Source organism: Dermochelys coriacea, chromosome 14 (assembly GCF_009764565.3).
Source record: "Dermochelys coriacea isolate rDerCor1 chromosome 14, rDerCor1.pri.v4, whole genome shotgun sequence".
In the NCBI taxonomy this organism is placed as follows: domain Eukaryota; kingdom Metazoa; phylum Chordata; order Testudines; family Dermochelyidae; genus Dermochelys; species Dermochelys coriacea.
Window position 1 is genome coordinate 30116518 of NC_050081.1, and position 25014 is coordinate 30141531.

General features: G+C 44.0%; 2 protein-coding genes and 1 long non-coding RNA gene across 5 annotated transcripts in view; 1 reads left to right on the top strand and 2 right to left on the bottom strand.

The window, feature by feature from the left end:
- LOC119842466 (zinc finger protein 271-like) overlaps positions 1-25014 on the top strand; it is a 638009-nt gene that overhangs the window by 563198 nt on the left and 49797 nt on the right. The gene's annotated exons all lie outside the window — the stretch shown is intronic.
- Positions 1-25014, bottom strand: part of LOC119843027 (zinc finger protein 850-like) — a 765636-nt gene that overhangs the window by 406790 nt on the left and 333832 nt on the right. The gene's annotated exons all lie outside the window — the stretch shown is intronic.
- LOC122456672 lies at positions 4762-24099 on the bottom strand. The gene is made up of 3 exons (XR_006275663.1): positions 24065-24099; positions 20534-20538; positions 4762-5057 (listed from the first exon to the last, which is right to left on the bottom strand). It is a non-coding gene; the product is annotated as an uncharacterized LOC122456672 (long non-coding RNA).

Here is a 25014-nt window from a genome sequence, read left to right on the forward strand (position 1 = left end):
TAATTATACTGATTATACAATATAAAATAAACCTTTAAAGAGACTTTCCCAGAGACCCCATTTCATTACACAGTGACCCATCTTCACATTCTTGACATCTCCAGATAAAGGTCTCAGAGTTTGAGAAACTGGGATCCACTTTAATCCTCTTCATTCAAAGCAAGAAAGTCACAAATAAACAGTCATCCCAACTCAGTGCCCAGAGCCCAGGTATCACTGCATTTCTGACCTGGAGTCCATCTCTGCTCCTGAATGTATCAATTAACTAAAACAGTATCAAGAATAAATCAAAGTCACACCACATAAAATAAAGATGGTTCTAGGTCTGTATCAACAAACTTCAGTGCAGGAGCTGATCAGAGGACGTTCAGAGCTTCTTGAGACGTAATAATCAAATCTCTTTACAACATGGGAATCTTATCTCTGCCTCTTGTTCTGCATGTCTCTGTTCTAGGAATGTGATTTCATTATCTACTTTAATAGCTATTGCATGTCCTCATTAGATGGCCAGTACTGTCTTACCCGACCCTCTGATATTTGTTGGAATCAGCTACATTGTTGTTCACTTCACCCATCTTCTAGGGTTTCTCTTCTGTGTGGATTCTCTGATGCCTGATGGAGGATGAGCTGTCACGAAAGCTGTTCCCACAGTCCAAGCAGGGTCTCTCTCCTGTGTGGATTGTCTGGTGTCTATTAAGGTGTGAGAGACGACTGAAGCTTTTCCTGCACTCAGGGCATTGGTAGGGCTTCTCTCCTGTGTGGATGCTTTGATGCGTAATAAGGTTTGAGCTGTCACTGAAGCTTTTCCCACAGTTGGGGCATATATAGAGTTTCTCTCCCTTATGGGTTTTTTAATGTGAAATAAGGTGGGAGCTCAGACTAAAGCTTTTTCCACATTCGTTGCATTTGTAGGGTCTCTCCCCGGTGTGGGTTTTCTGATGTTTAGTGCTGTCTGAGCTCTGGCTAAAGATTTTCTCACAGTCAAAAGAAAAGGAGTACTTGTGGCACCTTAGAGACTAAAATTTATTAGAGCATAAGCTTTCGTGAGCTACAGCTCACTTCATCGGATGCATTCGATGAAGTGAGCTGTAGCTCACGAAAGCTTATGCTCTAATAAATTTGTTAGTCTCTAAGGTGCCACAAGTACTCCTTTTCTTTTTGCGAATACAGACTAACACGGCTGCTACTCTGAAACCTGTGATCTCACAGTCAAGACACTTAGAGGGCTTCTCTCCAGCGTGCATTTTCTGATGTGTCATAAGGACTGACTTGTAACTGAAGCTTTTCCCTCAGTCGGGGCATTTATAAGGCCGCTCTCCTGTGTGGATTCTCTGGTGTATAAGAAGATTGGATTGCTGATGGAAGCTTTTTCCACACTCAGAGCATCTATATGGTTTCTCCTCCACGTGGGTTCTCTAATGTGAAATAAGGTGTGAGCTGCAGTTGAAGCTTTTCTCACAGTCTAGACACTTATAGCGTTTCTCTCCTTTTTGGATTCTCTGGTGAGTAATAAGGGCTGATTTCCAAAGGAACCTTATCCCACAGTCACTGCATAAATTCACTTCCTCTCCAGAGGCGATTCTCTGTAGTATAGGCTCTTTGGTTTCTTTGAACCCTCTGCTCCTGTGAGTGGATTCAGCCTGGATTTCCCCTGCTTGGTTTTGCAGCTGCCTCTCTGGCCTACGCTGACTCTGATGAGCTTCTCCCTGCTCAGTGCTCTGGAAAACTTTCCCTATGGCTCTACCTGATAACGTCACCTGTGGTCCTACCTGCTCAGAATCTTCCTTCGTTTTCTCACTCACCATCCCATCACCTGCTGGGATAGAAAAAGAATCCAGACAGGAATCACTCACTGTGCTCAGGGGGAAGGGAATAGCAAAGGGAGGGAAAAAAAACTAATTACTGGGGACTTAAAAGAAATCAGGAGGAAAAATCCCCCCCACCCAACTTTATCTCAAAGGAGGAAGAGGAAGGGACCAATTCAACCTCCTATCCCATCTGAATATAGCTGAAGATTGGTGAAAACTCATCAGTGATGTCTGCCAAGAGGATATAACTAAATTCTTTTTGAGTCAGTTACACCAGTTTCTCTCCTGTATGGAGGCCTTTTGAGATCCTTTTCCTTATAGCCCTGGAGATCGGGAACCACAGGCACTGGCTTCTGATTTTCCCTGGGGGTGCTCAACCCCACTTAGCTCTAGGCCCTGCCCCAACTCCACCCCTTCCCCCAAGGTCCCATCCCTGACCCACTTCTTCCTGCCCCACCCCAGGCCCCAACCTACTCCACCCCTTCCCCCAAAGCTCCACCCCCACCCCTTTCTGCCCCTTCCCCGTGCCTCCCCCCTCCCTCCCAGTGCCTCCTGCATGCCGTGGAACAGCAGTTACGCAGTGTCCAGGAGGCACTGGAAGGGAGGGGGAGGAGTTGATTGGCAGGGCTGTCCGTGGACGGGAGGGGGGAGCTTGGCTGCTGATGGGTATTGAGCACCCACTAATTTTTCTCCGTGGATGCTCCAGCCCTGGAGCACCCATGGAATCGGCACCTATGTTGGGGACTCATGACTTCTGCCCTCATTCCAGCTGGGAGATCAGGTCAGGTTTGAAAAATGGAAATCCTGCACAGGGTTGAAGGGAACAAGTGTTTGATCTTGTTCATTAAGCTCAGTGCTGTTACTGCTTCCAGAGCAAGGGTCTGAGTAGCCTACACTGAAAGGATCCTTACTCTTCCCAACCCCAGACTACAGGAACTGAGCTATAAATTATACAAGTTCACTTGATGCACTGATCTGGAGCAAGGGTTCATCCACTCTGTCTAGGGAATGGCTCTGACTTACTCCCCTGGGAAGCAGAGCAGAGTTGCTACCCTCTCTAGGTATCCGAGGTACAACTAAGTCTCCATCACTGCCAATTAACCTCCCTTCTGTTTCAGTGTTTTGCTGAATAGGCATGGTTTGCTGAACTTGGTCCCGAGTCCAGACACACAATTAACTGGGTATCTGGCTAATGCAGACACCCGCAAACAAAGATTAATAGATTTAAAGGCCAAAAGGGACCAATATCATCTAGTCTGATCTCCTTCATAAAAGACCCTCACCCAATAATTCCTGTATCAACCAGTATCTTGTGGCTGATTTAGACTGTGTGGATTTTTTTGAAAAAGGCATCCAGTGCTGATCTGAAGACCTAAAATGATGGAGAGTCCACCATATCCCTGCGAAATTTACTGCAGTGATTAAATTACCATAATTTACCATTTACAATCTGAATTTACCTAGACAAATTTTCCAGCCATTGGGCATCTTCCTGCTTTTGTTTACTAGATTAAAGAACCTTCTGCTCTCAGAAATCTCCTCACTATGATCCAGTCACTTTTTAACCTCCTCTTTGATAAGCTAAATAGATTGAGCTTCTTAAGTCTCTCGTTACAAAGCAGGATTTCTCAACCTCCCATCCATTCTCTTATCGAATTTGTCAGCATCTCTTTTTTGACACAATATCCAGTAATGGTCTCCTTAATGCCGTATAGTGAAGTACTACCACCTCCCTATTTCTACTCGACATTCCCCTGCTTATACTTCCGTGGCTCATGTTAGCTGTCATACCTACAGCATCCTATTGGGAGCTCATGTTGTTAGTTTCCATCATGACCCCCTGTAACGATGCTGGTTCTGGTGGGACCCAACTGAGAATGTCAATTCAGGACAAACTGCTTCAAGCAGGGCAGTTACAGCCCAAGGCTGCGGTTTCTATGCCCACCAAGGCAAACCAAACCAGACAGACAGAGAGGACTTTGGTTTTACCCCACTGGCTAACCACAAGTCGCAGAAGCAATTCCCTTAGACACTCCAGTTTCCCAGTATCTCCACCAGTGCCACTCGTTATGGGGACAAATGGTTATGAAAACCAATATCCCAGTAAAAGAAAAAAGGTTCTCCCGATTCCAAAGGACCAAGCCCCAAACCCAGACCAATATATAAATCAGATCTTACCCCCAAATCACGCTGTTGCCAGTCCTTTAGAATCTAAAATCTAAAGGTTTATTCATAAAAAGGAAAAAGATATAGATGAGAGCTAGAATTGGTTAAATGGAATCAATTACACACAGTGATGGAAAAGTTCTTGGTTCAGGTTTGCAGCAGTGATGGAATAAACTGCACTTTCAAACCAGATCTCTGGAGTACATCCACAGCTGGAATGGGTCTTTCAGTCCTTGGTTCAAAGCTTCAGTGGAGCAAAGTTCCTTCAGAGGTAAGAAGCAGGATTGAAGACAAGGTGAAGGAGCTTCAGCAGCTTTTTACAGTCTTTTGCCATGTGGTCTCTCTTGCTTTGTCCCAAGGACAAGCTGTCCATCACCTGGCATGGAAAAACCTCAGAGTTCTGTCAATAGGCATATCCCTGCATACCTTGCTGAGTCACAAGGCATGTCTGCCTTCTTTCAATGGGTCACTTGTATAGCTGATGATCCTTAATGGGCCATCAAGCAGGCTAGGCAGAGCTGACACCAACTTGTCTGGCATGTTCCCCAGAAGCATAGCACAAGTTTGAAATACAGACAGTATAGAGCCAATATTCATAACTTTAATTACAAAATGATACACACATATAGACAGCATAATCATAACCAGCAAGCAATAACCTTGTTTTAGACACCTCATTTGATCCCCTTTATACAAGATTTGGTGCCACTACAGGACCTTGGTTACAACAATGATCTATACAGTCCCAGATTTCAGAGTAGCAGCCGTGTTAGTCTGTATTCGCAAAAAGAAAAGGAGTACTTGTGGCACCTTAGAGACTAACAAATTTATTAGAGCATAAGCTTTCGTGAGCTACAGCTCACTTCATCGAAGTCCCAGATTATGTCAATAATGTCACACCTCTAAGTCAGGTTCAGAGTCACTGCAGTCAAAAGTCTCTCCAGAGCAGCAGGTACAGATGCTATCTGATACACAATCAGAAATGTAGGGCTGGATGGGACCTCAAGAGGTCATGAAGTCCAGCCCCCTACACTGAGTCAGGACCAAGTTACTAAGACCATTCCTGACAGGTGTTTGTCTAACCTTAACTTACATTTAAGGAATCTTAAAGAATCCTAAATTACAGGGAATCCACAACATACCGTGGAAACCTATTTCAATATTTTACTATCCTTTTAGTTAAAAAAAGTTTCTCCTAATATCTACCTTAAACGCCCACAGTTGCAGATTAAGCCTGTTTCTACTTGTCTTACCTTAGGTGGACTCAAAGAACAGCTGATCTAAAGGAGTTGGCAGATGTGATTGCAGAGCCATTGGCCATTATCTTTGAAAACTCATGGCGATCGGGGGAGGTCCAGGATGACTGCAAAAAGGTTAATGTACTGCCCATCTTTAAAAAAGGGAAGGAGGAGGATCCTGGGAACTACAGGCCAGTCAGCCTCATCTCAGTCCCTGGAAAAATCATGCAGCAGCTCCTCAAGGAATCAATTCTGAAGCACTTTGAGGAGAGGAAAGTGATCAGGAAAAGTCACCAAGGACAAGTCATACCTGACTAATCTAATTACCTTCTATGATGAGATAACTGGCTCTGTGGATGAGGGGAAAGCAACGGACATGTTATTCCTTGACTTTAGCAAAGCTTTTGGCACGGTCTCCCACAGTATTCTTGCCAGTAAGTTAAAGAAGTATGAGCTGGAAGAATGGACAATAAGGTGGATAGAAAGCTGGCTAGATTGTCGGGCTCAACAGGTAGTGATCAATGGCTCCATGTCTAATTGGCAGCCGGTATCAAGTGGAGTGCCCTAAGGGTTGGTCCTCAGGCTGGTTTTGTTCAATATCTTCATTAATGATCTGGAGGATGGTGTGGATTGCATCCTCAGCAAGTTAGCAGATGACATTAAACTGGGAGGAGAGGTAGCTACGCTGGAGGGTAGGGATAGGATACAGAGGGCCCTAGACCAATTAGGAGATTGGGCCAAAAGAAATCTGATGAGGTTCAACAAAGACAAGTGCAGAGTCCTGCACTTAGGATGGAAGAATCCCAGACTAGGGACCGAATAGCTAGGCAGCAGTTCTGCAGAAAAGGACCAAGAGGTTACAGTGGACGGGAAGCTGGATAGGAGGCAACAGTGTGCTGTTGTTGCCAAGAAGGCCAATGGAATTTTGGGATGAATAAGTAGGGGCCTTGCCAGCAGATCGAGGGACGTGATTGTTCCCCTCTATTCAGCATTGGTGAGGCCTCATCTGGATTACTGTGTCCAGTTTTGGGCCCCACAATACAAGAAGGATGTGGAAAAATTGGAAAACATTCAGCAGAGGGCAACAAAAATAATTAGGGGCCTGGAACACATGACTTATGAGGAGAGGCTGAAGGAACTGGGATTGTTTAGTCTGCAGAAAAGAAGAATGAGGGGGGATTTGAAAGCTGCTTTCAATTACCTGAAAGGGGATTCCAAAGAGGATGGATCTAGACTGTTCTCAGTGGTTGAAGATGACAAAATGAGAAGTAATGGTCTCAAATTGCAGTGGGGTCAGTTTAGGTTGGATATTAGGAAAAACTTTTTCACTAGGAGCTTGGTGAAACACTGGAATGCATTACCTAGGGAGGTGGTGGAATCTCCTTCCTTAGAAGTTTTTAAGGTCAGGCTTGACAAAGCCCTGGCTGGGATGATTTAGTTGGGGATTGGTCCTGCTTTGAGCAGGGGGTTGGACTAGATGACCTCCTGAGGTCCCTTCCAACCCTAATATTCTAAGATTCTATGATCGCTGTCCTCCTTAAAACAACCCTTAAAATATTTGAAGACCAATATCAGGCTCTCGCTCAATCTTCTTAGCTTAAGACTAAAAATACCCAGTTTTTTTAACCTTTACTCATAATTCACATTTTCTAAACCATTTATAAATTTTGGTTGCTCTCTTCTGGACTCTGTCCAATTTGTCCAAAAGGGCCTGGACACACATAAGGACTTAGGCTATTATTTATCGTTCTGTTATCCTCTCGATGATTACCACATGATTGTTTAATAATTTGTTCCACTATCCTTCCAGGTATCAAAGTTAGTCTGACTGGCTATATTTTTCCTGGGTGCTCCTTGTTACCTGTTTTAAAGATAGGTACGACATTTGCCTTTTTCCTGTTGTCTGGTCCTACACTTCCCTATATTTTAATTTTGCTCCTAATGTATTTATAGAAACTCTTCTTATTGCCTTTTACATTTCCTGCTATATGTAACTCATTTTGTGCCCTAGACTTTGATTTTGTCCCTACATGCTTGTGCTATTCTTTTACATTCATTGTTAGCAGTTTATAGAATCATAAAATATTAGGGTTGGAAGAGACCTCAGGAGGTTGTCAAATCCAATCCCCTGCTCAAAGCAGGACCAACACCAACTAAGTCATCCCAGCCAAGGCTTTGTCAAGACAGGCCTCCTTAGGTAACCCATTCCAGTACTTCACCACCCTCCTAGTGAAATGGTGTTTCCTGATATCCAACCTAGACCTCCCCCACTGCAACTTGAGACCATTGCTTCTTGTTCTGTCATCTTCTTTGGAATCCTCCTTCAGGTAATTGAAAGCTGCTATCAAATACCCCCTCACTCTTCTCTTCTGCAGACTAAATAACCCCAGTTCCCTCAGCCTCCCCTCGTAAGTCATGTACCCCAGCCCCCTAATAATTTTTGCTGCCCTCCACTGGACTCTCTTTAATTTGTCCACATCCCATCCTGTAGTGGGGGGACCAAAACTGGATGCAATATACCAAGTGTGGCCTCATCAGTGCCGAACAGAGGGGAATAATCACTTCCCTCGATCTGCTGCCAATGCTCCAACTAATACAGCCCAATATGCCATTGGCCTTTTTGGCAACAAGGGCACACTGCTGACTCATATCCAGCTTCTCATCCACTGTAATCCCCAGGGCCTCTTCTGTAGCACTGCTGCTTAGCCAGTCAGTCCCCAGCCTGTAGCGGTACTTGGGATTCTTCCGTCCTAAGTGCAGGACTCTGCACTTGTCCTTGTTGAACCTCATCAGATTTCTTTTGGCCCAATCCTCCAACTTGTCTAGGTCACTCTGGACCCTAACCCTACCCTCCAGCATATCTACCTCTCCCCCCAGCTTAGTGTCATCTATGAACTTCCTGAGGGTGCAATTAATTTCATCATCCAGATCATTAATAAAAATGTTGAACAAAACAAGCCCCAGAAGCAACCCCTGGGACACTCTGCTTGATACCGACTGCAAACTAGACATCAAGCCATTGATCGCTACCCATTGAGCCCGACAATCTAGCGAGCTTTCTATCCACCTTATAGTCCATTCATCCAATCCATACTTTTTTAACTTGCTGGCAAGAATACTGTGGGAGACCATATCAAAAGCTTTGCTAAAGTCAAGATATATCCCATCCACTGCTTTCCCCATATCCACAGAGCTAGTTATCTCATCATAGAAGGCAATCAGGCTGGTCAGGCATGACTTGCCCTTGGTGAAACCATGTTGACTGTTCCTGATCACCTTCCTCTCCTCTAAGTGCTTCAAAATGGATTCATTGGAGGATGTGCTCCATGATTTTGCCGGGGACTGAAGTGAGGCTGACTGGTCTGTAGTTCCCTGGGTCTCTTTTTTCCCTTTTTAAAATATGTGCACTATATTTGCCTTTTTCCAATTGTCCAGGACCTCCCCTGATCACCACTAATTTTCAAAGATAATGGCCAATGGCTCTGCAATCACATCAGTCAAATCCCTCAGCACCCTTGGATGCATTAGATCCAGACCCATGGACTTGTGCACGAAGTGTCCAGCTTTTCTAAATAGTCCTTAAACTGTTCTTTCACTACTGAGGGCTGTTCACCTCCTCCCCATGCTGTCCCAGTGCAGCAGTCTGGGAGCTGACCTTGTCTATAAAGACTGAGGCAAAAAAAAGCATAGAGTACTTCAGCTTTTTCCACATCACCTGTCACTAGGTTGCCTCCCCCATTCAGTAAGGGTTCCACACTTTTCCTGACCTTCTTGTTTCCACGTTTTGTAGAATTCTTTTTTGAATTTTTCAGATTAAAGAGCTCCTGATACAGCCATATTGGCCTCCTACTATCTTCCTATCTTTCATGTTGGGATAGTTTGTTGTGCCTTTAAAATTGTCTCCTTGAGAAACTGCCAGCTCTCCTGAACTCCTTTTTTCCCATTTGATTTTCTTCCCAGGGGACTCTTCTTTCCAGTTCTCTGAGTTTGTTAAAGTCTGCTTTATTTTTAAGTCCATTTGCTCACTCCTTCCTTTTCTTAGATCATTTCATGATCAGATTCACAACCAAGTTCCTTCCTGTTAGAATCATCTCTCAAATGGCTGATCCATGCTTACTTCCCCCACCTTCTAAAACAAGAAGTTGTCCCCAGTGGTGATAAATAAGGCTGACTTTGTTGACGGTCTTTGACCACAGAGAATTCCGCAAACAATAGCACAAAACCTCCCCTCTGATTTCTCATAGGTAACATCCATTTCCACATTTGCGGATGGCCATACCATGAACTGATTTCAGAGTAGCAGCCGTGTTAGTCTATATCCGCAAAAAGAACTGGAGTACTTGTGGCACCTTTGAGACTAACAAATTTATTAGAGCATAAGCTTTCATGGGCTACAGCCCACTTCATCGGATGCATAGAATGGAATATATAGTAAGAAGATTATATATATATACACATACACACACACACACACACACACACACAGAAGGTGGAAGTTGCCATACAAACTGTAAGAGGCTAATTAAGATGAGCTATTAGCAGGAGAAAAAAAAAACTTCTGTAGTGATAATCAAGATGGCCCATTTAGACAGTTGACAAGAAGGTGTGAGGATACTTAACATAGGGAAATAGATTCAATTTGTGTAATGACCCAGCCACTCCCGGTCTCTATTCAAACACAGGTTAATAGAATCTAGTTTGCATATTAATTCAAGCTCAGCAGTTTCTCATTGGAGTCTGTTTTTGAAGCTTTTCTGTTGCAAAATTGCCACCCTTAAATCTTTTACTGAGTGGCCAGAGAGGTTGAAGTGTTCTCCTACCGGTTTTTGAATGTTATGATTCCTGATGTCAGATTTGTGTCCATTTATTCTTTTGCTTAGAGACTGTCCAGTTTGGTCAATGTACACGGCAGAGGGGCATTGCTGGCACATGATGGCATATATCACATTGGTAGATGTGCAGGTGAACGAGGCCCTGATGGAGTGGCTAATGTGATTAGGTCTTTGCTTACAGACAGCTCCCCAACCTGAAGCAAATACTCTCCAGCAACCACACACCAAAAACACTAACCCAGGAACCTATCCTTGCAACAAAGCCCTATGCCAACTCTGTCCACATATTTATTCAAGTGACACCATCATAGGCCCTAATAACATTAGCCACTCCATCAGGGGCTCGTTCACCTGCACATCTACCAAAAATCGGTAGGAGAACACTTCAACCTCTCTGGCCACTCAGTAAAAGAAAATCTAACGCATTTTCTAGCTAGATGACTTACTAACTTTACAGGAGTTATAAGGCTAATTAATTAAGATGAGCTATTATCAGCAGGAGAAAAAACTTCTGTAGTGGAAAGGGAGTGTAGGGCTTGGGGCTGGAGAAGGTGTGATAAGAATCCTCACTAATTTGTACAGGTGAACGCAGACCCAAAATGACCAATGAGGTGGCTAATGTGATTAGGTCTTTGCTTACAGACAGCTCCCCAACCTGAAGCAAATACTCCCAGGAACCTATCCTTGCAACAAAGCCCTATGAATACATGGTTGCTGGAGAGTATTTGCTTCAGGCAAGGATAGGTTCCTGGGTTAGTGTTTTTGGTGTGTGGTGTGATTAGGTCTTTGCTTACAGGCAGCTCCCCAACCTGAAGCAAATACTCTCCAGCAACCACACACCAAAAACACTAACCCAGGAAAAGAGCCCACTTGGAGACATCTTTCCCCAAAATATCCCCCAAGCCCTACACTCCCTTTCCACTACAGAAGTTTTTTCTCCTGCTGATAATAGCTCATCTTAATTAATTAGCCTCTTACAGTTTGTATGGCAACTTCCACCTTCTTTGTATGTGTCATAAATATAAAGGGAAGGGTAACCACCTTTCTGAATACAGTGCTATAAAATCCCTCCTGGCCAGAAGCAAAACCCTTTCACCTGTAAAGGGTTAAGATAACCTCACTGGCACCTGACCCAAAATGACCAATGAGGGGACAAGATACTTTCAAATCGGGAGGGGGCGGGAACAAAGAGTTTGGGCTGTCCGTGTGATGCTTTTGCAAGGAACAGATCAGGAATGCAGCCTTATAACTCCTGTAAAGTTAGTAAGTCATCTAGCTAGAAAATGCGTTAGATTTTCTTTTGTTTAATGGCTTGTAAAATAAGTTGTGCTGGAGGAAATGTGTATTCCTGTTTTTGTGTCTTTTTATAACTTAAGGTTTTGCCTAGAGGGATTCTCTAGGTTTTGAATCTGATTACCCTGTAAGGTATTTACCATCCTGATTTTACAGAGGTGATTCTTTTATCTTTTCTTTAATTAAAATTCTTCTTTTAAAAACCTGATTGCTTTTTCATTGTTCTTAAGATCCAAGGATTTGGGTCTGCGTTCACCTGTACAAATTAGTGAGGATTCTTATCACACCTTCTCCAGGAAAGGGAGTGTAGGGCTTGGGGGATATTTTGGGGAAAGATGTCTTCAAGTGGGCTCTTTTCCTGTTCTTTGTTTAAAACACTTGGTGGTGGCAACATACTGCTCAAGGATAAGGCAAAGTTTGTACCTTGGGGAAGTTTTTAACCTAAGCTGGTAAGAATAAGCTTGGGGAGGTCTTTCATGCAGGTCCCCACATCTGTACCCTAGAGTTCAGAGAGGGGAAGGAACCTTGACTGTGTGTGTGTATATATATATCTATATCTATCTATATATCTATCTTCTTACTGTACGTTCCATTCTATGCATCCGATGAAATGGGCTGTAGCCCATGAAAGCTTATGCTCTAATAAATTTGTTAGTCTCTAAAGTGCCACAAGTACTCCTGTTCTTTATACCATGAACTGTTCATGGACTTCAGAAACACTAGAACTGCTCCCATCCCTAGTCCAGTCAGACCATTGCCTATTTCAGGCAGAAACAAGACCTCTCCATTTTGCAAGGATCGCTCAACTCATCCTCTCGTATTACTCTGTGCAACGAAGACCCATAGAGATGGAGTAACCATTCTTGTCCCTTCTCAGCTCAAACAGACACAAAATCCTGCTAACCCATGAAGAAGAGCAGCAGCTACCATCGTACTCCATCCTTGGAAACTCAGGAATGTCACTGTCACAACTACAGGGTTAACTCCATTTTTGTCCCCTTTCTGAGTTCACCCACATCACATCTTGGGCCTCCGAGGGGAGTTAGGCACCTAAGCACTTATCCACATCTTTAAGCTCCTGAACACCTTTTAAGAATATGTGACTAAGTGACTTGCACAACATCACAGAGGAAGTCTTTTGCATACCATGAATCAACAATGTGATGCAGTTGCGCCCCCCAAAAAGTGCTAATTATCTTTCTGGGGTGCATTAACTGGAGTGTAATATCAGAAACGGGAGATAATTGTCCCACTCTACTCGACACTGGTGAGGCCTCAGCTGGAGTAGTGTGTATAATTCTGGCATCTCATTTCAGGAAAGATGTAGAAAAATTGGAGAGTCCAGAGGAGAGTAACAAAAATCATAAAAGCTTTAGAAAATCTGACCTGTGAGGAAAGATTTTAAAAAAACTGGTCATGTTTAATCTTGAGAAAAGATACCCGAGGGGAAACCTGATAACATATGTGAAGACTGTTAAGGGCTGTTTATAAAGAGAATAATGATCAATTGTTTTCTGTGTCTACTGAAGGTAGGATACAGCTTAATATGCAGCAAAGTACATTTTATATTAGGTATTAGGAAAACTAACTATCAGGGTAATTAAGCTCTGGAACAAGCTTCCACAGGAGGCTGCGGAATCCCCATCATTGGAGGTTTTTAAGAACAGGTTGGACAAACACCTCCCACCTTTCTGTATACAGTGCTATAAAATCCCTCCTGGCCAGAAGCAAAACCCTTTCACCTGTAAAGGGTTAAGAAGCTAAGATAACCCCGCTGGCTCCTGACCAAAAAGACAAGATACTTTCAAATCGGGGGGGGGGGGGGGGGGGGGGGAACAGTCTGTCTGGGTGATGCTTTTGCCAGGAATAGATCAGGAAGGCAGACTCAGAACTTCTGTTAGTTAGTAAGTAATCTAGCTAGAAATACGTTAGATTTCCTTTTGTTTAATGGCTGGTAAAATAAGCTGTGCTGGATGGAATGTATATTCCTGTTTGTGTCTTTCTGTAACTTAAGGTTTTGCTCGGGGAATTCTCTACATTTTAAATCCGATTACCCTGTAAGGTATTTACCATCCTGATTTTACAGAGGTGATTCTTTTACCTTTTCTTTAACTAAAATTCTTCTTTTAAAAAGCTGATTGATTTTTCACTGTTCTTAAGATCCAAGGGTTTGGGTCTGTGTTCACCTGTACAAATTGGTGAGGATTCTTATCAAGCCTTCTCCAGGAATGGGGGTGTAGGGCTTGGGGGAAGACATCTCCAAGTGGGCTCTTTCCCTGGTCTTTGTGTAAGACGCTTGGTGGTGGCAGCATACAGTTCAAGGACAAGGCAAAGTTTGTACCTTGGGGAAGTTTTTAACCTAAGCTGGTAAGAATAAGCTTAGGGGGTCTTTCATGCAGTCCCCACATCTGTACCCTAGAGTTCAGAGTGGGGAAGGAACCTTGACAGGAAAAACTAACTAACTATCAGGGTAATTAAGGTCTGGAACAAGCTTCCACAGAAGCCTGTAGAATCTCCATCATTAGAGGTTTTTAAGAACACATTGGACAAACACCTGTCAGGGATGGTCTAATTTACTTGGTCCTGCCTCAGTGCAGGAGGGTGGACTTTATGACCTCTCAAGATCCTTCTAGCCTTACATTTCTAGGATTCTACAGCAGGAAATTGAATCCACATCTCCCAAGTTTCAGCTGAAATCCCTATCCACTGGATCATCTTTTCTCTTCTACAAGGTACCAGATACTCCTAGTGAGAGAGAGACCCTTCTCAAAAGAGTTTTTAAACTAAGCAGACAAGACAGCAAAGGATGGATTGTTCTCTCCACTTCTGAGAGAGAGAGAACCGATGGCTTAAAACAGGGACTTTTGAAGTCTCCCACAGGGCCCAGTGCAGTGCCTGAATCACAAGACCAGCCTTTCTCACTTGTATTTCTACTGTATTAGTATATCCCACAGAATTGCTCCAGTCCATAAATTACTTCATAAACTCTCCCCCAGAACCTAGCCCCTTTCACTGCGAGGAGCTATTTCACAGAGATAAACCACGGCCAGGAAAGCATACCTCCTTCTAAGAGTTCAGCATAGTGTGACCAGATTTCCTAAAGAGAATATGGGACACTCTGTGGGGCTGGCCCAAGCCCTCCCCCCCCCATGCCCCTGCATGGGGCTGGCCTGAGCTACTCATCTGCACCCTGCCCACTCCCACTTCCCACGTGGGGCTGGCATTGTTGCTCGCCCAAGTCCTGTCTGCCCCTTGCGTGAGGCTGGGGCTGGCGTTGCTGCTTACCTGAGCACTGCCTGCCCGAGCATGTTCATCCGCGCCCCACTTTTTTGGGAAAAGTGTGCATTTGTCCCATTTGCTCTGATCAAGTTGGCAAGAACAAATGGGACCAATGCCACTTTTCCCAAAAAAGTCGTGATGGCCGGAACAGGGCTTAAAAAAGGGACTGCCCCGGCCAAAATGGGACGTATGGTCACCCTAAGCATATGGGCAGAAGAGGTAGCCCTGGAAGAGCTAACAGCAACCAGTTCCAGCCCTGTGACTGGATCTATGCCCTTCCTGGGTGGTGAAAGAGAATCTAACACCTGGAGCCTTACGCTAACGCAGCTGGCTGTGGCAGATCACAGAGAAGATGAAGAATATCTGACAATCTGGCCACTGGGGACTTAAGTAGAGCTGAGTCATGAGCCATTTGTCCATCTACGAGACAAAAGAGGGGTCATAGGCCCCAAATGATTGAACCTGCTCGGGGAAGTGGTGGTCGGGAAGATGATGAGTTTGTCCCATGTCAAAGCCTTTGTCATCAGGAAAAGTAGCACTATCATGATGCCCCTGAATCGACTGTCTAATGGGGACAGTGTCTTGCACACAAGATCTGAGGGATATAGGGGCTGATCCCCCTGACATATGAGGGATGAGTGAAGAACTCTGCACAGAAGCTGACTCAGATGCTTCAGAGACCTCCCAGCTTGTAATGCCCGAGGGGACAGGAGTCCTTACCGAGTGAGGTTGCAATCTCATAATTCTCTTGCATAACGATCCTGTAGCAGGCTCTCTGACTGGGGTCTGGTGAAGCTCACTCACTCTCTAGGTGAAATACAGAGCCACCTCTTCAAAGGTCACCAACTCCACTTCAGCCATTTCCCTTCTCCATCCCCCAGAATGATGGGACAATCTAGAGTCAGGCTGCAAAATAACATTCACATTTATCCACAAGAGCAGGGTGACTAGGGAAGTTTCAGAAGGGGCTTTAATCTATTTCACACTCTGGTTCCCAATAGGTTCTTTCTCTAAAGACAAGTTCTAGACTCTGCCAGGCCAAATACTGGAGCCAAGATATTAAAAAAGAGCAATCTAAAAATTAAGCTCTTAAATCCGTATTCATTCATCTCAGTAAGTTGCTTGATTTTTAAGAATGTGAGCGTGTAACATTGGGGTTCAATTCTGAGTGCCCAGCAATTTTGCAAACAGCTGTCTGAATATAAAAAACTTAATTTTAGACTCCTCTATTTAAAGATCTTGGCCTTGGTCTCTTTATTGTGGAATCTCCATCATTGGAGATTTTTAAGAGCAGGTTAGAAAAATATTTGTCAAGAATGGTCTTTAGATCATATTTAGTCCTGCCATGAGTGCACTGGACTGGACTAGATGACCTCTCGAGGTCCCTTCCAGTCCTATGGTTCTATTGCGGGGCAGAGCCAGACAGCCCTTCCCACAAGGATTAATTCTACTGAGACACTATTAAGCCCTCCCAGTAACAGAAAGAAATGAAGTCGGTAAGACCACTCACATGTTCAAAGGCAAGCAGATGTGTAAATGCTGGTAGAAGTGGATCCAGAGTTAAAAATGAATGAAAACAAAACCAGTGAGTATGCACAACAGAGAGTTATTCAGCTCTCCTAACACACCTAACACATTTTTACCAGATGACAGTGTTTGATCTTAGGAATTATTTCCATCGACTGTAAAACTTCTAGAAAAACTGGTTAAGGTGCTAAAGCGCTTGATCCCTTTATAACAAAAACGGGCTAAGTGGTTCTTCTGAAAGTTCATAAAATAAATTCAGCCGTGGACAGAGAATTTCAGCCCTAAAGATGAAAATAAGAATTGCCAAAATGGATCGGACACGTAGTCCATCTAGTAACTTTGAACATTTTATAAGCAACCGAAAAGGTCCATTTAGATTGAAATTGTGCAGCCAACACTGTCAGTGTCACGGTGTGCTCCAGCTATAGGGAAAGAACAGAACCAAAGGAGCCGCTTTGGGGGGGTCCCCCTGACACGGTCCCCAGGGCAGCGCAGGGACCAGGCAGAGGCAGGAACTGGCTTTTCCTCTCCCTGCTCCTCCCCTTGTCCCAGGAAAGTCAATCTGCCCGGGGCGCTGCAGGGACCGGGGCTGGGAGCCGGGAACCTCCCTCCCCACTGATTGCTCCGGCTGCCCCTGCCAGTCTCCGCCCCGTCTCCCTCCTGTCCCCTCCCCTCCGCTCGGGCTGGGAGACTCGGTCCCTGGCTGGCCCCAGTCCAGGGCGGTCGCTCTCCCAGAGCTGGCTCAGTTCCTGCAGGCGCCCAGGGGGGCAGAGCCTGGGGGGGTCAGGGAGGGCAGCAGCTCCGGGACTCGCAGACCCCCGCCCCCCCGGGAGCAGAGCTGGGGCGAGCAGGGGCTGTTGGGGCAGAGTCACTTTCCTGCCCAGCCCCAGCCCTTTCCCCGGGTCTCCCCCTCACCTGCAGGCTCCGGCTCGGGGGCTGGTGTCGGCAGAGCCCGGGGCTGGTTGCAGCCCCCGCAGAAAGTCGCCCCGGCCGGGCACAGGGTCGAGTTAACGCAGGTCTTTCTCCAGTGCGGTACGAAACCATTTGATACTTTGCTCTTTCTGAGCATGTGCATTATGGGAACTAAGCATGCGCAGTAACACGTATTGAAGCCACTGCTCTCCCTTGGGGTGGGAATTGTGCTCCCTGCATTTACGTTCATAGCGGGGCTTAACGGTGAGCAGGGCAGCAGGCGGGCGAATAGGAGAAGGTCTGTGCAGTGGCTAATCTGACTGCACAGGTGGGTCAAGCAGCTGGTGAGGCAGGGGAAGGGGGGGCAAGCAGTAAAATCAGGGAGAGGGTGTGGAAGCCAGGGTTGAGAATGGGGTAGACAACCTATGGCAGGTGAGCTGATTTTCAGTGGCACTCACACTGCCCGGGTCCCGGCCACTGGTCGGGGGGCGGCTCTGCATTTTAATTTAATTTTAAATGAAGCTTCTTAAACATTTTTAAAACCTTATTTACTTTACATAGAACAATAGTTTAGTTATATATTATAGACTTATAGAAAGAGACCCAAAAATGTTAAAATGTGTTACTGGCACGCAAAACCTTAAATTAGAGTGAGTAAATGAAGACTCAGCCCACCACTTCTGAAAGGTTGCGGACCCCTGGGGTAGAGGCTCTGCAGGACAGTAGGAGAGGGGAAAACCCTATGATTGGAGAGGTAGAGGGGGCAACAGGTATCTCAGATGGGCTGAGCCATCTGCAGTGGTTGCAAAAATAAGTGGACTGCCTTTGTCTTGTAATCCACTGTAACTGTAGTTTTGTGGCATTAAATTATTTTGTTAGTTATTTTTATTACTCTTTGCACTTCATCCTTTACCTTCATTAACATTGTATAGATGGAGGCCCCAGTGCCTTTGAATTTATATTTTAATAGCAAATAATCATAGAAAATATTAATAGCTGCTAGCCACTTCAGCGCTCACCTCTCACCGTGCTTCTAGGAGAGCACTTCCTGTTTGGATTGGGATTTTTTAATTCAAAATTTTTGTTTTGTTTTCATACACAAGTTTGTTCTAGGGGTTCATATCATGCTAAGGCTGACTGATTTTCTGGGTTGTTGTCAAAACTTCTTCAGTTTCCTTTGATCTGCTAATGGGGATTGCCTTTGTCAACTGCTATCTTGTCTCTCTATCCAACATTCTAGTGCTTGAAGAAAGTGTCACCATTTCTGTGTAGAACATGGCTCCCAAATATTCGCCACAGACCAGATATTTAAAGGTTGAAAGCATCTAGTTGCTTTTGAAAATCCCACTAGTCACCTCTACATCACTTTAAAAATCTGGCCTTAAGGGCATTAAACTATCTTGTATGGAAACCATCTCAAAGGTAAATTTCTGCTATAATTTTTAGTTAATATAGATCTACAACCCCAAGATAGACTGACAACCACAAGAACTCAAAAAATCATGTTATGTACGCAAAAGTCATGAAATTAATTAAATAAATAAATACATTTTTGGGGGGGGGTTTATTTGCTTTTTTGTTTCTGAACCTTTAGCATCCATTAACTTCATATTTTTGCTGTTACCTCTTCCAAAGAATCCATATACTTAAAACGATTGTACATTCCTATAACATTTAATACTGTTTTGGACTTCCAGTAACATGTAATTTCCCCCTAACCCTCCGGTTTTGTAATTGGAAATTTATTCATTGTAATTTCTGTAAGTAATCCACCATCTTTCAAATGCTGGGGTGCACAGTCTAGTTTTCTATTACTTAATTTGTTGCATAGATAAATGTTGATTTTTCTACTAAATTATATTTCTTATTTTATACTTTCATAGATATCAAGGTCAGAAGGGACCACTATGATCATCTAGTTTGACCTCCTGCATAATGCAGGCCACAGAATCTCACGCACCCACTCCTGCGATCAACCACTCACCTAAATACTGTAATTTCATAGCTTTCTATGTAGGCTACATATTATATTATGACACATTTCAGCAATGTTCTTCATTCTGACAAGCTTACTTACAAGTTCTTTACTGCCAAAATCAAAGGCCTGGTCTACACTACAGAGTTAGGTTGCAAGGTGGCTTACATCGACCTATTATGTCAGTGTCTACGCCACTGGTTCTCAAAGCCAGTCCGCCGCTCGTTCAGGGAAAGCCCCTGGCGGGCCAGACCAGTTTGTTTACCTGCCGTGTCCACAGGTTCGGCCAATCGTGGCTCCCACTGGCTGCGGTTCGCCGCTCCAGGCCAATGGGGGCTGTGGGAAGCGGTGCAGGCCAAGGGATGTGCTGGCTGCCCTTCCCGCAGCCCCTATTGGCCTCCCTTGATGTTCACCCCTCAGCTGCTAGAAGAGGGCCTCATTCTCCCTGATTGAACTAACCTCCTTATCCCTAGCCTGATTCTTGCTTGCATATTGCTGCATTAACTCTTGAAATTTCCAGTACATGCATCCGACGAAGTGGGTATTCACCCATGAAAACTTATGCTCCAATACGTCTGTTAGTCTATAAGGTACCACAGGACTCTTTGCCTCTATTGTGAAAGTGCAACTTACAAATGTAGATTTTTTTTTTGTTACATAACTGCACTCAAAATAATGTAAAACTTTAGAGCCAACAAGTCCACTGAGTCCTACTTCTTGTTCAGCCAATCACTAAAAGAAACAAGTTTGTTTACATTTGCGGGAGATAATGCTGCCTGCTTCTTATTTACAATGTCACCTGAAAGTGAGAACAGGCATTTGCCTGCCACTTTTGTAGCTGGCATTGCAAGGTATTTATGTGCCAGATATGCTAAACATTCATATGCCCCTTCATTCTTCAGCCACCATTCCAGAGGGTGCTTGTTAACGATGCTTGTTAAAAAAATAACACGTTAATTAAATTTGTGACTGAACTTCTTGGGGGAGAATTGTATGTTTCCTGTTCTGTTTTACCCTCATTCTGCCATATATTTTACAGTATAGCACTCTCGGATGATGACCCAGCACATGTTGTTTATTTTAAGAACCATTTCACTGTAGATTTGACAAAATGCAAAGAAGGTACCAATGTGAGATTTCTCAGGATAGATACAGTCCTCCACCCAAGGTTTAAGAATCTGAAGTGCCTTCCAAAATCTGAGAGGGACAAGGTGTGGAGCATGCTTTCAGAAGTCATAAAGAGCAACACTCTAATGCGGAAACTACAGAACCCAAACCATAAAAAAAAAAATCCACCTTCTCCTGGTAGCATCTGACTCAGATGATGAAAATGAACATGCGTAGGTTTGTACTGCTTTGGATCATTATCGAGCAGAATCCATCATCAGCGTGGACCCATGTCCTTTGGAATGGTGGTTGAAGTATGAAGGGACATACAAATCTTTAGCACATCTGGCACGTAAATAGCTTGCAACGTTGGCTACAACAGTGTCTTGGGAACACCTGTTCTCTCTTTCAGGAGATGTAAATAAGAAGCGGGCAGCATTATTTCATGCAAATGTAAACAAACTTGTTTGTCTGAGCAATTGGCTGAACAAGAAGTAGGACTGAATGGACTTTAGTTGGGGATTGGTCCTGCTTTGAGGCGAGGGTTGGACTAGATGACTTCCTGAGGTCCCTTCCAACCCTGAGATTCTATGATTCTATGTAGGTTCTAAAGTTTTACATTGTTTTATTTTTGAATGCAGTTTTTTTACATAATTCTACGTTTGTAATTTCAACTTTTGTGATAAAGAGATTGCACTACAGTACTTGTATGAAGTGAACTGAAAAATACTATTTTTTTTTACAGTGCAAGTATTTACAGTGTACATAAATATCTTGTGACGCCAGCTACAACAGTGCTATGAGAATGCCTATTCTCACTTTCAGGTGACATTGCAAATAAGAAGCTGGCAGCATTATCTCCTGCAAATGTACTCAAACTTATTTGTGTGAGCGATTGGCTGAACAAGAAGTGGGACTGAGTGGACTTACAGGCTCTAAAATTTTACATTGTTTTAATTTTGAATGCAGATTTTTTGATACATAATTCTAAATTTGTAAGTCAACTTTCATGATAAAGAGATTGCACTACAGTACTTGTATTAGGTGAATTGAAAAATACTGTTTCTTTTGTATTTTTACAGAGCAAATACTTGTAATCAAAAATAAATATAAAGTGAGCACTGTACACTTTGTATTCTGTGTTGTAACTGAAATCAATATATTTGAAAATGTAGGAAACATTCAAAAATATTTAAATAAATGGTATTCTATTATTGTTTAACACTGCAATTAATCACGATTATTTTTTTAATCGCTTGACAGCCCTACTCTGAACCTCTCTGCACCTGCGCACCTTTTCCCACCCCCAGTATGCTCAAAATGGCATCTGCACCAGAGACTTTAAGGTCCAAAGGGTTTATTTCCCCAAAGTATCAAGTCTCACAACCATCAGCCAAACATGCCCTCTTACGTGTCACATGATATTCCCTTCCCCGTCCCCCTTGCCTGCAGCCCTTCTTGCCCCCGGTTAAGATGGAGACACTGAGGTTAAAGTCCAGCAGGTTGCAGGGCAGGTCTGTTTATTGCACTGGCAGCTACAAGAGGAAAGCAACAGAGAATGTCCTTTGGTTCACAGTGTGATCAGGGCCCTGAGCTTTTAGCTTCCTTTACATTTCCAAATGCTTGCTGTCAGCAGGAGTGCTAGAACAATTTCTATAGTGAGGGTGCTGCTGAGGGAAACAATGGATTTGGCGTTTTTTAGTACTACTTCAAGACAGGGGGTGCAGCAGCACCCCCAGTTCCAGCATCTCTGACTGTCAGAGGTGATAATTGCCCAAATGAGGCTTCGGAGCCATTTCATATTGCATACAGATAATAAGAAAAGGAGTACTTGTGGCACCTTAGAGACTAACAAATTTATTTGAGCATAAGCTTTCGTGAGCTACAGCTCACTGCATCGGATGCATTTGGTGGAAAATACAGTGGGGAGATTTATATACACACACAGAGAATATGAAACAATGGGTTTTATCATACACACTGTAAGGAGAGTAATCACTTAAGATGAGCCATCACCAGCAGCAGGGGGGTAAAGGAGGAAAACCTTTCATGGTGATAAGCAAGGTAGGCTATTTCCAGCAGTTAACAAGAACATCTGAGGAACAGTGGGGAGTGGGATGGGGGGGAGAAATAACATGGGGAAATAATTTTACTTTGTGTAATGATTCATCCATTCCCAGTCTCTATTCAAGCCTAAGTTAATTGTATCCAGTTTGCAAATTAATTCCAATTCAGCAGTCTCTCGTTGGAGTCTGTTTTTGAAGCTTTTTTGTTGAAGGATAGCCAGCCTCAGCAATCGAGTGACCGGAGAGATTGAAGTGTTCTCCAACTGGTTTTTGAATGTTCTAATTCTTGATGTCTGATTTGTGTCCATTTATTCTTTTACGTAGAGACTATCCAGTTTGACCAATGTACATGGCAGAGGGGCATTGCTGGCACATGATGGCATATATCACATTGGTAGATGCGCAGGTGAACGAGCCTCTGATAGTGTGGCTGATGTGATTAGGCCCCATGATGGTGTCCCTGAATAGATATGTGGACAGAGTTGGCAATGGGCTTTGTTGCAAGGATAGGTTCCTGGGTTAGTGGTTCTGTTGTGTGGTGTGTGGTTGCTGGTGAGTATTTGCTTCAGGTTGGGGGGCTGTCTGTAAGCAAGGACTGTCCTGTCTCCCAAGATCTGTGAGAGTGATGGGTCGTCCTTCAGGATAGGTTGTAGATCCTTGATGATGCGTTGGAGAGGTTTTAGTTGGGGGCTGAAGGTGATGGCTCGTGGCGTTCTGTTATATTCTTTGTTGGGCCTGTCCTGTAGTAGGTGACTTCTGGGTACTCTTCTGGCTCTGTCAATCTGTTTCTTCACTTCAGTAGGTGGGTATTATAGTTGTAAGAATGCATGATAGAGATCTTGTAGGTGTTTGTCTCTGTCTGAGGGGTTGGAGCAAATGCGGTTATATCGTAGAGCTTGGCTGTAGACAATGGATCGTGTGGTATGATCTGGATGAAACCTAGAGGCACGTAGGTAGGAATAGCAGTCAGTAAGTTTCCGATATAGGGTGGTGTTTATGTGACCATTGCGTATTAGCACCGTAGCGTCCAGGAAGTGGATCTCTTGTGTGGACTGGTCCAGGCTGAGGTTGATGGTGGGATGGAAATTGTTGAAATCATGGTGGAATTACTCAAGGGCTTCTTTTCCATGGGTCCAGATGATGAAGATGTCATCAATGTAGCACAAGTAGAGTAGGGGCATTAGGGGACAAGAGCTGAGGAAGCGTTGTTCAAACTCAGCCATAAAAATGTTGGCATATTGTGGGGCCATGCGGGTACCGATAGCAGTGCCGCTGATTTGAAGGTATACATTGTCCCCAAATGTGAAATAGTTATGGGTGAGGACAAAGTCACAAAGTTCAGCCACCAGGTTAGCCGTGACATTATCGGGGATACTGTTCCTGACGGCTTGTAGTCCATCTTTGTGTGGAATGTTGGTGTAGAGGGCTTCTACAGATAATAAGGCATTTGTGGCTACATTGTTAACCTCTTGGGCTCAGACCAATTGCTGCAAAAGTCCATTAGTTATGCATTGCTCTTACTGCTGATCTGCAGGGATAAGGAAAGAGCATTCAAGGCACAGAGAAGAGTTCTCTTATTTGGCATGCAAATTGCCAGGCCATACTGTTGTACCATAGGTACTGTGCTATATAATTGATTATGTTTTGTTATACACATTGCATGTTTTGTAGTAAGGGGTAAGGTATTAGAATTAATGAATAGGATAGTTGATATTAGTATTAGCCATTTTCTTTTTATTCATAGAATCATAGAATATCAGGGTTGGAAGGGACCCCAGAAGGTCATCTAGTCCAACCCCCTGCTCAAAGCAGGACCAAGTCCCAGTTAAATCATCCTAGCCAGGGCTTTGTCAAGCCTGACCTTAAAAACCTCTAAGGAAGGAGATTCTACCACCTCCCTAGGTAACGCATTCCAGTGTTTCACCACCCTCTTAGTGAAAAAGTTTTTCCTAATATCCAATCTAAACCTCCCCCATTGCAACTTGAGGCCATTACTCCTCGTTCTGTCATCTGCTACCATTGAGAACAGTCTAGAGCCATCCTCTTTGAAACCCCCTTTCAGGTAGTTGAAAGCAGCTATCAAATCCCCCCTCATTCTTCTCTTCTGCAGACTAAACAATCCCAGCTCCCTCAGCCTCTCCTCATAAGTCATGTGCTCTAGACCCCTAATCATTTTTGTTGCCCTTCGCTGTACTCTTTCCAATTTATCCACATCCTTCTTGTAGTGTGGGGCCCAAAACTGGACACAGTACTCCAGATGAGGCCTCACCAGTGTCGAATAGAGGGGAACGATCACGTCCCTCGATCTGCTCGCTATGCCCCTACTTATACATCCCAAAATGCCATTGGCCTTCTTGGCAACAAGGGCACACTGCTGACTCATATCCAGCTTCTCGTCCACTGTCACCCCTAGGTCCTTTTCCGCAGAACTGCTGCCGAGCCATTCGGTCCCTAGTCTGTAGCGGTGCATTGGATTCTTCCATCCTAAGTGCAGGACCCTGCACTTATCCTTATTGAACCTCATTAGATTTCTTTTGGCCCAATCTTCCAATTTGTCTAGGTCCTTCTGTATCCTATCCCTCCCCTCCAGCGTATCTACCACTCCTCCCAGTTTAGTATCATCCGCAAATTTGCTGAGAGTGCAATCCACACCATCCTCCAGATCATTTATGAAGATGCCTTGTAAGTAAAAGACAGGACCTATGTTAGTTAGATTAGAGGAATTTTGAAGGTCCAGGCCCCAATGGAAGGCAAGATAGTTAAAAGATTTAGTAAAGTTTAATTTACAGTGACTTTCTTGTTCAACATAAA